General features: G+C 33.8%; 1 pseudogene; it reads left to right on the top strand.

Annotated features, from left to right (window-relative positions):
• Positions 1 to 1,281: 1,281 nt before the first annotated feature.
• Positions 1,282 to 13,303, top strand: LOC133173967 (protein mono-ADP-ribosyltransferase PARP15-like; annotated as a pseudogene).
• The last annotated feature ends 1,156 nt before the right edge of the window (positions 13,304 to 14,459 follow it).

The raw sequence follows: 14,459 nt of genomic DNA, 5'->3' as shown, positions 1-14,459 counted from the left end.
AAAGAAATGCATAGATCTCCTTTCATGCGAATTTCTAAGCATGTCGCTTAAAATCGATTAACTTCCGTAACGATTTTGTTTCAAATTTCACGCATAGAATGCAGATTTCAAAAAGAACTGAAACTTATCTGAAAGTGACCACGGAACCTTATATCATCGATTCTAGTTGCAAGTCAGCTTTTTTACACGATTACATTTTCGACATAACAAAATGAATTAGACAAAAACAGTTGTCTCTCTTAAAAATTTAACTTCCGTAACGGTAATTCAGGAAAGTCTTTGCATTTAAGGTATAAAATTTTTGATTATTTTGGGGGCGAAATGCTTCATACTTTCGTTTAATATCCTAAAACAACCTTTGATTTTAACTATTGAAGAGAATTTTAACTTTTATTACTGGGAATTAACTTCCGTAACGATTAACTTCCGTAACGATATTTTTCCCGAAAATTTAATTTAATTTCGGATTCATGCGAGACTTCATGAATCATACTTGAGCGTTCTTTACTGAACATCAGAAACGAAAAGTTGGTCAAATTCAGCTTTATTTAAAAAATAATAAGGCTTGATCAAGCATTAACTTCCGTAACATTACCTTAAAATCAATGGTATCTTGAAATTGTTGTAAGAAGTTAACGATACAAGATTTGTGGACAATTCTTTGTTTTCAAGTTCATTGATAGGTCCTTTAAAGAATCATGATGTTGATTTTGCTATTTGAAACAATTATTTTTTTCATGTTTTTTTACTCTGAATTGGTCCATTTATCGTAGAATGACTGACAGAATTTTTTGTCGTGGATGTTATTAATCAAGCGCGGGTTGAGTCAGTGGTAGTGTGTATGTACGGCACAGGTACAGTCGCAGATGGTGTATATCAGGCACAGGTATACAGTCATAGAAAACAAAAAATACAAAATTTAGGCATAGTCAAGTTTACATATATTTTCCGCGATATATTCACTAAGCCAGTTATCGTTACCGTTTTGGCGATTACAGCCTTCCATAAAGTAGATTTATTTAAAATCAGAAATTTTCTTTCCTCCATATTAACACATTTCGTATTTTTCATTAAAAAACAATCCATACTTAATTAACAACATATAGTTTAATATGTTGAACAATCCGGAAAATCTTGCTCTGACATTCCGTTTTTGATATTAGTGAGCAGGTACAGTCATGGATGTCCGGTACCAGCACTGCCGAGTACAGTTGCGGATGTTAGCTGACAGACCCCACTCGAAATACCCGCTTAGAAACTCTACTTTCTCTTTAATGAAAAATGTCAGACAAAGAAATTTCGTTGGATTCCCTCTCGTTACATTCAGAAGATTCTCTATTGTACGAAACAGGCGAAGGTAGGAATAATTCAATTGATAGTTACGTAATTTGAATATTTCTTTTTACATATTTTGTATATTTAAAGAAGGAATCGTTTCATAATAATAATAATTTCATTCTTAGGAAAGTTAACTCAATTTAAGTGAAAATTATAATTAAACCACAATTATGCATTATATATTGTTCAAAATAAACCGTAGCAATGCTATATACAGTTGCAGAACAGTAGTTCTGTAAAAAATCAGACAGACATTTAAGAGCTACAGACTCACCCTGGTATAAACCTTCGATTTACATTGTGTTTCTAGCTTCCTATCCTCTAAATATGACAATATTTACTACCAAGCCCTATCTTTATTCCTTACAAAATAATAACCACTGTAACAGGTCGAGGAAACTATTTTCTGTGACGTCAGAATAAATTTACGCTAAATGAGGCACCAACGTGACTGACAAACCGACCAATCAGCTAAATGAGTTGCATTATGGGTTACTACAAATTTTTTTCGAAAAGGCCAGTTTTTCTAATCGCTCTCGGAAAGACATGATGCATTTATCCAAGCATTTTACACACTTAATACAATATATACATCATTATCTACGAACTCCATGCTCACATTTACATACAAATGTTTTACAACGGTAAAATCTGGGTTTTCTACACTCCATTGTACAAGTCCGTTAGTTGCTTGACAGCTTTTCCAGTGCTGTACTATCAGTGAATATGAATTTCACGTGACTATTCCCTGGTCCAAAACAATCGACTGTGAGGTGTACTCACGTATTGTCATTGTTTACTATGTATACAACTTCGATATGTATGCTACTCGATACATGTTCATTGATCAATGAGATTTAACACTGTGTAAAATAAATGACACACAGCAATAAACTTAAGTTTTCCATAAATGCATTAACTTTTAATTTCTAGTAAACAAATAACAAAGCGACAACGAATAACACCAGTAGCATGGCAAATTTACGAATATCAAGATATAAAAAAATGGATTCTTATTTACGTGTGAAGACTTTGTGAACGGTATTTCAACGTACTATTTAACACGGAAAATTTACTTTGTTTATTAATGTGAGCATGGGATATCTTAATTAGTACCTATTCTTCGTATTTTTCATAAAAACATTAAAAATAATTATTAGTTGACTTTCCCGCAGTCATTTGAAATCGGTCCTAAATTTGCCTGATTCACGTGTTTGTAGTAAAATATAAACATGTAGTAGACCATCATGCTTTTCGGCTCATTCATTGGATTGGACCATTGTTCGCTGTAAACACCGCTGTGCGCAATGACAACAATATCCATATAAGGTAGATTCCTCCACCTGTGTAAGGGATCTTAACTCCGGAGGTACTGTGCTACAGCATATTCTAGAAGTGGTGTAAATCAAATGTGGATACTTAAAACCCCAATGAACTTTTAGAAAATTTAAAATCGCAATTTTTTTTTCTAAAATCAATAAAATAAAAACTTACGACTTTTCTACACTTCAAAAAACCATTTCTCATGATAAATTACATGTAATATAAATGGAAGTTGTGCTCTTTTATTAGCCGACTTGTTTTTGTATTCATATGAAGCAGAATTTATTCAAAAACTTCTACATGGGAGGAAGAAAACACTTGCAGTGGCCTTCAACTCGACTAGATATATCAACGACGTTTTATCAATTAACAACATATGAATTGTATGACAAAAGAGATGACTTCAGCTTTTCCATTGTCAACTTTCCTTATTTATGTAGTAATATTCCGCTATCATCTGCAAATGTTTACGTCTCCCAACTTATTTGATACTCAAGAACATGCTCCATACGATCACTGGCAGATAAGTTGATGTTACAGGTATTTCAACAATCTCGTTTAAAATCATCATTTCGTAAATTCTATGGTCGTTACATTGACCTTGATAACAAATAAAACCTAACATTGGGTCGTATTTTGGCTAACGTGTTTCATACCGATTACCAGGCCTTGGTTTTTATACTACATTTGACTTCGGAATGTTTCGACTATCTGATCAATACAACGGGCTCACAGTGGATGTGACACCGATCAACAGGGGATGCTTACTCCTTATAGGCACCTGATCCCACCTTTGGAATTTCTAGGGGTCGTGTTTTATGCCCTGCTCACAGATTTGTATTGTTTGTAGATTTTTAAAACTTCACCTTTTTTTCATTACAGAACTTTACAAATAATTAAATAAATCGTTTAAACAAATTTTAAAAAAAATTGCGATTAAGATTTTTTTAAAAATATTTTGATGTTATTTTTAAGATGACGAGGAAAGTGCCGATCTTCCATCTGAGGCCGAATGTTTTACAGATTACAAGACAGTCAAAGTATCAGTTTTCAAAGGTGCTATCGAGAAAGAAAGGGTAACATTGTATTCCACTAATACTTTAGTCCATTGTATATCAATTTCTATCTATTTTCTGGTTTTTGACAACATCAGTAATGTATCATGGCCTATTATATTTTTCGAAGTGTACACACATATTGATTATATCCTCTCTTCAAGTATGTAACATTGTTATATTATCACTTAAAAAGACCATATTTTCTAAATAAGTATTACTGTTAAACCTATATTACATTATTTGTGAATAACTTTATTTTTACACTGTAAGCTTTTTTTGGTATCTCTATACCAGCTTTGAAAATAGAAATTATTGATGTCGAGACAACCAAGCATAGTGAGGGGTTTATGATAATGTACGTTTTTACATCATAAAAATTCATTTGAATTACCATATCTTATATTGGATTCCGAAACTTCATAAAAATCCTTACAAACAAAGATACATAGCAGGTTCCAGTAAATGTTCAACCAAGCCTCTTTCTTTACTCCTCACTAAGATATTAACAGCAGTGAAGGAGAAACTTCAAGAGTACTGTGCAACAATATATTCGAGAAGTGGTGTAAATCAGATGTGGATACTAAAAAATTCCAAGGAACTTTTGGAAAATTTGAAATCACAAGATTTTACCAAAATCAACAACTTAAAAATGTACGACTTTTCAACTTTTTACACAACCATTCCCCACGATAAATTAAAGTCCAGGCTTTTTGATATCATTGACAGCTGCTTTTTCAATAAAAATGGAACTCGTAAATTTACTTACCTTGTCATTGGTCATTTGCAAAATTATTTTGTTAAAAAACATTCTGATTGTACACACAAGTACTCTGAAGTTGACATTAAAAAGATGCTTGAGTTTCTGATTGACAATATCTATGTGGTTTTTGGAGACCAGGTCTTCCAACAATCTATTGGAATTACTATGGGTACCAATTGCGCCCCGTTATTAGCAGACCTTTTTTTGTGTTCATATGAAGCAGAATTTGTCCAAAATCTTATACGTGAAAGGAAGAAAACACTTGCTTTGGCCTTCAACTCGACATTTAGATATATCGAAGACGTATTTTAAATTAAGAATGGTTATTTCTAGGGATGGCAACGAATATTCAAACATTCGAATATTCATTCGATGAGTTGATATTCGAATATGAATTTAAGATTCGAATATTCGGTGTTTTTCAGATTTCATAAAAAGAAGTACTGTGCTTAATGAATTTTGATTAGAATAGTGCTCTGATTATCCCTGTTTAATTACTAGCGATCAATTTCGATAGACTGATTTCTTTCACTACTTTCTTATCTTATAAATCTTCTAAATTACATGTATTTGGTTTTGAGTAAGGTGTTGTAAAGAATTGTACAATAATACTTTATGTATAATACAAAACGTACTTTCATAGCTTTTATAAGTTATAGATACGATGGGATCTAGAATCGAGGGCAACAAATGAAATCTAAGAATATCTAAAAGGCGTGAATAGCATATTTATCAAAATAAAATTAATTGATCATTGAATGAATGTCCGATAGAATTAATCTGTAATTAATATTGTAAAGGGCTTAATTTCAGAATAAATGTGTAAATTATCTCGTGTTGTACATAATTTGTATTCATTATCAGGAAAACAGTTTTAAAATTACCTAGGAAAATTCTCTATGGAAATATTTGTTTACATTGTATCAAAGATTATAATCATATCTCTTATCAGGCAGATAATTGTAATTTATTACACGTATTGAAATCTGAACAGTGTCTATGTAAAACTTTGATCCCTCATTGTGGCCCCACCCTACCCCCGGGGGTCATGATTTGAACAAACTTGAATCTACACTACCTGAGGATGCTTCCAAATAAATATGACCAATCATGGCTTTGCTGTTCTTAAGAAGAAGATTTTTAAAGATATTCCTATATATTCCTATGTAAAACTTTGATCCCCCATTGTGGCCCCACCCTACGCCCGGGGGTCATGATTTGAACAAATTTGAATCTACACTACCTGAGGATGCTTCCATATAAATATGATCAATCATGGCTTTGCTGTTCTTAAGAAGAAGATTTTTAAAGATATTTTCCTATATATTTCTATATAAAACTTTGATCCCCCATTGTGGCCCCACCCTACCCCCGGGGGTCATGATTTGAACAAACTTGAATCTACACTACCTGAGGATGCTTCCATATAAATATGATCAATTATGGCTTTGCTGTTCTTAAGAAGAAGATTTTTAAAGATATTTTCCTATATATTCCTATGTAAAGCTTTGATCCCCCATTGTGGCCCCACCCTACCCCCGAGGGTCATGATTTGAACAAACTTGAATCTACACTACCTGAGGATGCTTCCATATAAATATGACCAATCATGGCTTTGCTGTTCTTCAGAAGAAGATTTTTAAAGATATTTTCCTATATATTTCTATGTAAAACTTTGATCCCCCATTGTGGCCCCACCCTAGCCCCGGGGTCATGATTTGAAAAAAACTTGAATCTACACTACCTGAGGATGTTTCCACATAAGTTTCATCTTTCCTGGCCCAGTGGTTCTTGAGAAGATTTTTAAATGATGCCATTATGTTTTCACTAATTCCTAATTATCTCCCCTTGAAAGAGGACGTGACCCCTCATTTGAACAAACTTAAATCTACACTACCCAAGGATGCTTCATGGCAAGTTTGGTTGAAATTGGCCCAGTGGTTCTGGAGAAGAAGTCAAAAATGTGAAAAGTTTACAGACGGACGGACAGACAGACAGACAGACGGACGACGGACAAAATGTGATCAGAAAAGCTCGCTTGAGCTTTCAGCTCAGGTGAGCTAAAAAATTCAAAGTTCATATGAAAGAAAGAAGATGGGCGAACAAGGGGAGCAAAATGCGTATGGTGTTAGAAATAACTTGTTGCTTACAACAAATTTCTCATTGATATTTCATCTAACATTTACGTAAGCTCCACAATTTGAAAAATCTCACAAAAGTTAAAATTATTCTTTGTTGCTTACAACAAATTTCTCTTTGATATTTCATCTTACATTAACTTAAGCTCCACAATTTGCAAAAATCTCACAAAAGTTAAAATTATTCTTCTATATGAAATAGCATCCACACACCAAAGAGGACAAAAATGATTATTCACACTATAACACGAGTGGGTCTTCCCTCCATTTTTTTTTTAAATGTTTATCCTCAAAGTATGCGTTAAAATATACATTGTTTGATTAAAAAAAAAAACATGGAGCAAAGACCCACTACACCTTAAAAATATACTTTTATGACACAACATTCTTATCTTTCCGAGAAATATTTGAAATCCATGTAGTCAAGGGTCATCATAAACATGATTTAAATGCCACCATTTGTCACAAGGTATGTAGCGAAGTGATTAACGTGTTAGTCTCAAGGAAAAAATGAGACTCGGGATTTTTATTGCTTGAGATCGTACCCCAAGAAAACCCACATTAATTTTTTTTTAAATTATTATAGAAAAATTTTTGCCGAGAAAAAATTTCCCTAGAAAAGTTTTCTTTGTCATAAATTTATTAAGGATGACTGCACTTAACGTTTGTTTTGGGGTCTTTTTCGGTTGCTCCTGTTGCTTTTATATCTAAACACTATTTCACCTTTGTATTTTTATGAAAGAATCCTGTCAAATTGGAACCAAATTTAAATCTTAAAATGATTTTAGACTGTGATACAATGAAATAATTTAATGTTTTTTGTCCTTATTGCTTTCCAAATATAGTGACTTTACACTTACCTGCCCTTGATTGAACATTATATATGCATGAGAGGTGGAGCTAACATTTTAAGAAGGGTCTAAAATTAGACTTGATAAATAACAATGACATGTTTGAAAAAAAGAACGTGATCACTCTTTCCAATCTCCGTCTCCATTCTGTATGGCACAAATACACTTTTGAAAAAAGGTTTCAAAACGAAATTAACAATATGAGCACGTCAATGTAATTAAAGCAGATTTTATGTCAATGCCAGGTGGCTTAACGTTTTCGAACACTATGTCCTAGTTAGCACAAAACATGCTACCTTACGAGTCACGTGACGGAATTTAGTATTCACAAAGTTACCTGAGGTAAGAAATCACGTGGTGAATTATAATATTCAACATGTCACAATCCTTGGTTACAACACAGTAAGCGATTGTAAGAAGAAAGAGTTTTTTTTTATCTTTTTAACCATGAGCGCATGTTTGTCTATCAATCTCCTTTTGACGCATTATTATTTATGCAAATATACAACTACTGTTAGACGTAGAACAAATAGACAAACATGCGCGGACTATGTATAAAGTCAGTTAAAAGGTGGGTGTCCTCGTTATCGAACGGAGATTCAAGAAATTGTCCTGCCGTTGACCATTCTTGGAATGAAAAGAAAAATGCTTGTTTTGAAAGTTTATTTTGTCGCATATTTCGCATGTCCTTAAGTGCAGTCATCCTTTCAATAATAATAATAACTTTACTTTAAATAATAAATTGGCAAATGGAATTTAATTTTTATACATCGAAAGCTATAGGCTTTTTGCCCATCTCCTTAGTTCATGAAGCAGACTTTTCGTTAATATATTTCAAAAAAGGTATTTCGTCTACAGGTTGACGTGATAGTGAACAGTACGTCGTCGAAGTTGAAATTGACATCCGGTCGAGGTTCTCGGGCGTTGTTAGAAGCTGCAGGGGAGGAGCTTCAGAAGGAATGCGACCAGAAATATCCTAAAGGAATTATCCAGCAGGAAATAGCAGTAACAGGTCCAGGGAATCTGAAGTGCAAAATTGTGTCATGGCACTCTTCTAAAATATGGGACATCTGATGCTGAGAAGGTTCACAAAATTTTACTATTTTCCCCCAGTATTCCATTTACCACTCCCTTTGCATCTATGACATTGATTAACACAGTCAATGTTTTCGGTATAATACACTTCAAAATTAATATGAAAGGATTTACAAGCAAATTTTCATTTTTAAAGATTATATTTAGCTTCTTTTCATGAAAGTCTCGATAACTGAAGGCGATGAGGATTAAGTCACTTACAAATGTACTTACTTGAAGAAAGTATTCATGTTTTAGAATTATACGCCCTCCACAAATATATGTACAACACTTTATACAAATAACTCAGTGAGAATGTATTTTTGAAAAGGTTTATACACTTGCAATATTACTAGTAATTTATACTTTTTAAAACTCTACCTACAATCTTGTATTATAGGTACATATGCAGTTTATTTCTAAATGTCTAGGAGAGATGGATAGCCGAGAATTCTCCACCATTGCTTTACCGGGCCTGACCACTGGATTTCTCAAGTTTCCAAAGCAAGTGGCGGCAAGAAATGCGTGTCGAGCTGTAGGACGGTATATAGACGCCAATCCCGATACAAAACTTAAAGAGGTCCATTTTATCATACATCCTGAGGACACTGAAACGCTGAAGGTCAATAAATTATAAAATTTAAAATTATCGTAAATTCTCCATACCTAATAACTGAACCGTAACATATTTGTTTTCTTAATTTTTGTTTCATTTGGTTCCATTCTTCTTGCAGGCATTTGTCGATGCTGTAAAGTTTTGGGATCTTAACATAAATACAGGTAATACAAATGTACACTTAAGTGTATGTAAATAAGTAAATTTAATACCCTCCACCCTAGTAACAGGCCTATATAAAACGTTCAGAATTTGAAATTTATTAAAGATATTTCAAAAAACCGTTACTTGAAAACCTCAGAAATTTTTAAAACTTGACATTTTTTGGTTCAGCAGTGTTTCGTGGTCAGTTGGTATACTAGTACGTGTAACGGTATTTATAAAAATGTTGATAGCTGAGGGAATCATCCTTAGCCCATTAAATGACAAACCTTTTTTTTGTTTTCGACAGAGATCGAAAGAAAAGAGTTGTGTCGACTAAAGATAAACCAGGTCTCTGTTATGATCAAAATAGACAAACTAGAGGAGGAACAGGTTAGTAGAGTAGCAAAGCAATGTCAACATCAAAGAAAAGCCATGCCTAAGTCTAAAGGATACAAATCCCTTAGAGGAGTCAAATCAACGTCATCATTTCACTTGTCATCAAAGATTTTCCCCCGTTTATCTAGTCTCATGTTAGCAAATTGAAAACTGTAGCCCTACACAGCAAAATTTTTGCCCCTGTTTCATTTTCATCCTCGTCCTCGGCAAATTTAAAAAAAATACAACGATCTCTCCTACCACAACTGTTTCTGTGTGATTTTTAGAAGGGGCAAAATTATTTTGCAAATGTGCTGGGACAAAATAAACAATATGTATTTCTGAACAATTGTGTCGTTTTTCAAAGGTGGACATGATCGTGAATAGTGTGGGCAAGAATTTAAACTTGGACACAGGGACGCTGTCTAAAGCAATAGCCGCCGCCGCCGGTCAACAGGTTAAAGAGAGTGTAGAGTGAATTATCCATCTGGGGTGGCTGAGGGCAACGTTGTCGTCACATCCGCCGGAAATCTGAAGTGCAAGAAAATATGTCATGCATGTATGCCTTCAAACAAGAAGAGTAGTAACAACACATCCAAAAAGGTCATACAATGAGCAATATTATAAGCATAAAATGTTACACATGTATATTTGATTTGATCACAGAGGACCCCTGAAGAATTGAAAAGCTCATAAGGGACGTTGGATTGGGTTGGATTCGCTTCTTTACTATTCATATAAAACTATAACAAAATGTACTGCGTTGAAAATGAATTATTACACTATAGCAAGCAAAAACAAAGCTGGAAGTTCTTTGGTCTCTTCATCTTTGCCCCCCCCCCCCTTCCCCCTCGCCTTCTTGGAAAAACGTCCTGTACGTGCATGGCCATTTCTATTTATAGTTCATGTTTTCTGCAGACAGAACTTTAATTTAAGAAAACGTTGAACCCATAATTCTTCCCAAGCAAAAACTAGTATCTGTCATCAATTCACTATATAGGAATTGTTCATTTGAGCATTGGGAAGGAGTTTTTTCTGGGGCAAAGTCCATTTAAATTCAAAATTGCTTCGTCGCATTTATAAAATGTGTTGTCCAAATAAGGTTTCAACTGTTTTATCACTGTTTACTAGTACTTATTATAGATGGCTTAGTTTAAAGCTCATGTTTATTGAAACCATACTTGCTATAAACACATTTTTCTCAGCTGAGAGAGTAATACGACTTCGTTTCGATTTGGACAAAGAAGAGAAACTTTTTTAACTTGGATTTTAGGGTACTTCTGGTTGTACATGTATTTTTAAGCCCAAGCTATTGTATTTCGATTGATTCTTGTTCCTTAATCCTAGGATAAACAAAGAATTGTAGTTTTCATGATCTTCTCCAGAATATCAAAGACATTGTTATCAAGTGCCTAGAAGCGGCAGATAAAGACAACCTGGAATCTGTGGCCTTCCCAGCTCTTGGTAGCTGCTACAGACACTATCCTTCTCAGACATCGGCCCAACGGATATTAAGTGGAATAGACGATTTCTCCAAAACCCACACTTCATCTTCGGTTAAACAGATCAACATAGTGATTTACGGAGAGCAACATAAAGAATTAGCAAAGGTACGTCAAACAAGAAGGTAGCCAACATCTAACTTCTGATGTTTGCTTTTTTTCTGAAACTTCAGATTTAATGCTAGATTCTTTTAGGCATTTGAAGACGAGTCTATCGGATATCAAGGTGCGTCGTCTGAGCCTGAGCGCTGGACGCTTGACTTCTGTCGCCAGCAGTACCACAAAGACCTCCGTCCACCGAATTACTGGACAGAGTTTACCTCGGACAAGTCAATGAAGGTGGTATTACTAGCGCTTGGAGGGAATATGCACTAATGAAAACTTACAAATGTAATAGTATACTTATGTGTAATTTCTTAAATTATTTAGGTACCAGTTATTCTACAGTGCACAAGCATAAGATAAAAAGCTAGTCTCCATTACCATAAGATTTTTTATTCTGTTGAAGCTATGGAAGACTGAGTGTGACGAGGGTTATCATAAGCTGGTAGATGTGGACTTTACAACACATAAAGCTGTGGAGAAATTAATATTATCCACCTGGCAGCAACAAAAAGTAGGTCATGGCAGAGACGCCATTGGATTATCCAATTTAAACTACACTGGCCTTAAAGTTTTAAAGGTACAGCGACTGGAAAACATCGACTTATATGAAAACTATTCACATTTTCGAGCACGGTTATTTCACAAGGCAGGCGATATAGGAGTGTTCGAACAGTTAGACAAAATTCCTCAAAGTTCCGGAAACATATCAACGACAGCAAATTCGGCAGATGATTCCGTCCTTAAAAGTGAATTGTATCCTGAAATAAATGAGCATTTTCTCTTCCACGGAACCAAGGCTGATACTTATAATAAAATCCTCTCCCAGGGTTTGGATTTCCGCATGGCTGGGGAAAAGGGCATGTTTGGTCAGGGAATGTATCTTGCCGAGAGCTCAACAAAAGCAGATCAGTACACAGGTACAAAAAAGAGAAAAGATTACTATAGTATTTTATTTTTTTTAAAGTAATTCAATAAACTCTATATCAGTGCTAATTTATATATTTGTCGACTTTACTAAAAATAAGATCGGGAAAATTCAGTCAGACAATGAAGGTGAATATCATTAAAAACATACACAAGCTATTAGATTCTATAATGACTTATTTGTCCCAAAGAAAATAATACAACATTTTGCCCTTAAATTTGGCCCCTTCATAGATATATCAATTTCACAGACAATCATATCGACCTCACACTTCGAGTCATGCAAATGAAGTCGATATTTCTAGTATGTATCCACCTCATAAAAGGGATATTTTCAAATAATATAGGCATAATTTTTACCATGCAAACTATCATCTCTTTAGAGGGTTATTTGAAATAGTATAGTTTATTGCTAGTATATTACTCGAACACAATTCTTTTTTTCCCTCAGATTCCAAAACAGAAAGAACGAAAGACGAAAAGAAAATGTTTCTTGTGAGATCATGCCTTGGTAAAATTCATTTATCCAAGACAGCTAAACATAAACTTCACAGGCCCCCATGCTTTCAGTCTGGCTGCGAGTCCGATTCCTGTGAACATTCCGAGTTTCAGCGCTGTGATAGCGTGGTCGGTGATGGAGTCTGGATATTCCGAGAGTTTGTTACATATCATCACTACCAGAACTACCCGGAATACCTCATCACTTATGTGAGAGTGTAACAGAAAACAGATTAAAAGAAAAACTACTCCCACTTTCGAGATATGAATTTATTAGCGAATTGACTTGAGAGTGAGGGTTGGAGGAGGGGGGTCCAGGGCGTCTCAATTTGTCCAAAGATATTTGCCAAAAACATTGTAAAATTCTGAGACATAACGTTAAACAAATTCATTACATTCATAGCATTACAACTAAATCATTTACATGAGAACAAGTGATATATACCTTTAAATATTTTTTGGTCAAAAATATTTCTGAATTTCATTAAATAACTGTGTGACTTGTACAATATATAATTTCAATTGCCTAAATGATGTAGAGGCATTTTATCATCTATGAAACCTCATCTTTATACCAAGTATAACATTGTAATTGCAAAGACAAACGCTTGAGTGTATTAAGTTATTGTGAATGTAAATTATATATCAATTACTGTTTAAACAATGAACAATACTTTGTTTTAAAGAATACGATCTAGCTCATATGTGCCACAATAAATTGTTTTTTTTTTTATCTGATCCAAGTTTACTCCTTATCTATCTGACAAAAAAAAAACTTGGCATACTTTTAAAATAATCATTCTATAGTGGGTCAGGTTACAAATTTGGAAGTTCTCCCTAATGGGGTATTTTTGATGCACATAAATGCTTCATTTAGATCAATGTTGATGCCTCTTTTCAGCTTTAACCATGGTGATTCACCAGTCCCTACAGAAATTAAAAGAGTTTTATTGACCCTCCTAAAAAATTAAGAAATTATTAGATTTATTATAGACTTACTATCAAAAACATAAATGATATTGTATCAGTCCAGTCAGAAAAAAAGAACTTTCAGTGTAAAATCTGTGTGAAATAATCAAAACCCTGCTGGTATCAAACATCTCACTTAAAATATGCTACTTAAATGCCTTAAAGCAACTATTCAAACAGGCAATAGAATGACAAGTAAAATTGATGCAAAGCATGAAATCGGTCGCAAACAAAATTTAGCATTTCAAAAATTACTTTCACAATTAAGCATCCTAGGAAAGAATAAGATATTCAAAGCTGAAAAAGTGATCATTTTTATTTCAGTCTTCAAAGCAAATAAATAGATTTAAAAAAAAATAAAGTAAAAAATAAAAAATAATTAAATAACTAACAAAAATAAAATGAAAAATAAAAAATAGAAATTTTAGTGTATTTTTCATCAAAATGATTCATCGGTGTAAGAAAATCAGAATTTATTGTAATCAAAATGAAGATGTAGGCCTATTTGACGCAGGTCTGTTTGAAATACGACCTACATGTAACTGTATTATTTCCCCCGATTTCGTGAAATTACAGTAAATGTATGGGAGCTGTGGGCCTGTCAGTTCAATTTGCTAATAAATATCCTTCATACATCAGAATAGTTGCACTGGTGGAAATTACTGGGTTTTTTTTTGTAAAGAAGATGGGCGAACAAGGCGAGCGAAGTGCCTATAGTGCGACAAACATGAAGGTGAAAAATTAAATCTCCATTTAAACAAATTTCCTTCGATATATCATCTAA

The sequence above is a fragment of the Saccostrea echinata genome, unplaced genomic scaffold (assembly GCF_033153115.1).
Source record: "Saccostrea echinata isolate AGI-Se365-2 ecotype Australia unplaced genomic scaffold, CSIRO_AGI_Sech_v1 ptg000056l, whole genome shotgun sequence".
Taxonomy (NCBI): Eukaryota; Metazoa; Mollusca; class Bivalvia; order Ostreida; family Ostreidae; genus Saccostrea; species Saccostrea echinata.
This window is presented reverse-complemented; position numbering and strand designations above follow the sequence as displayed.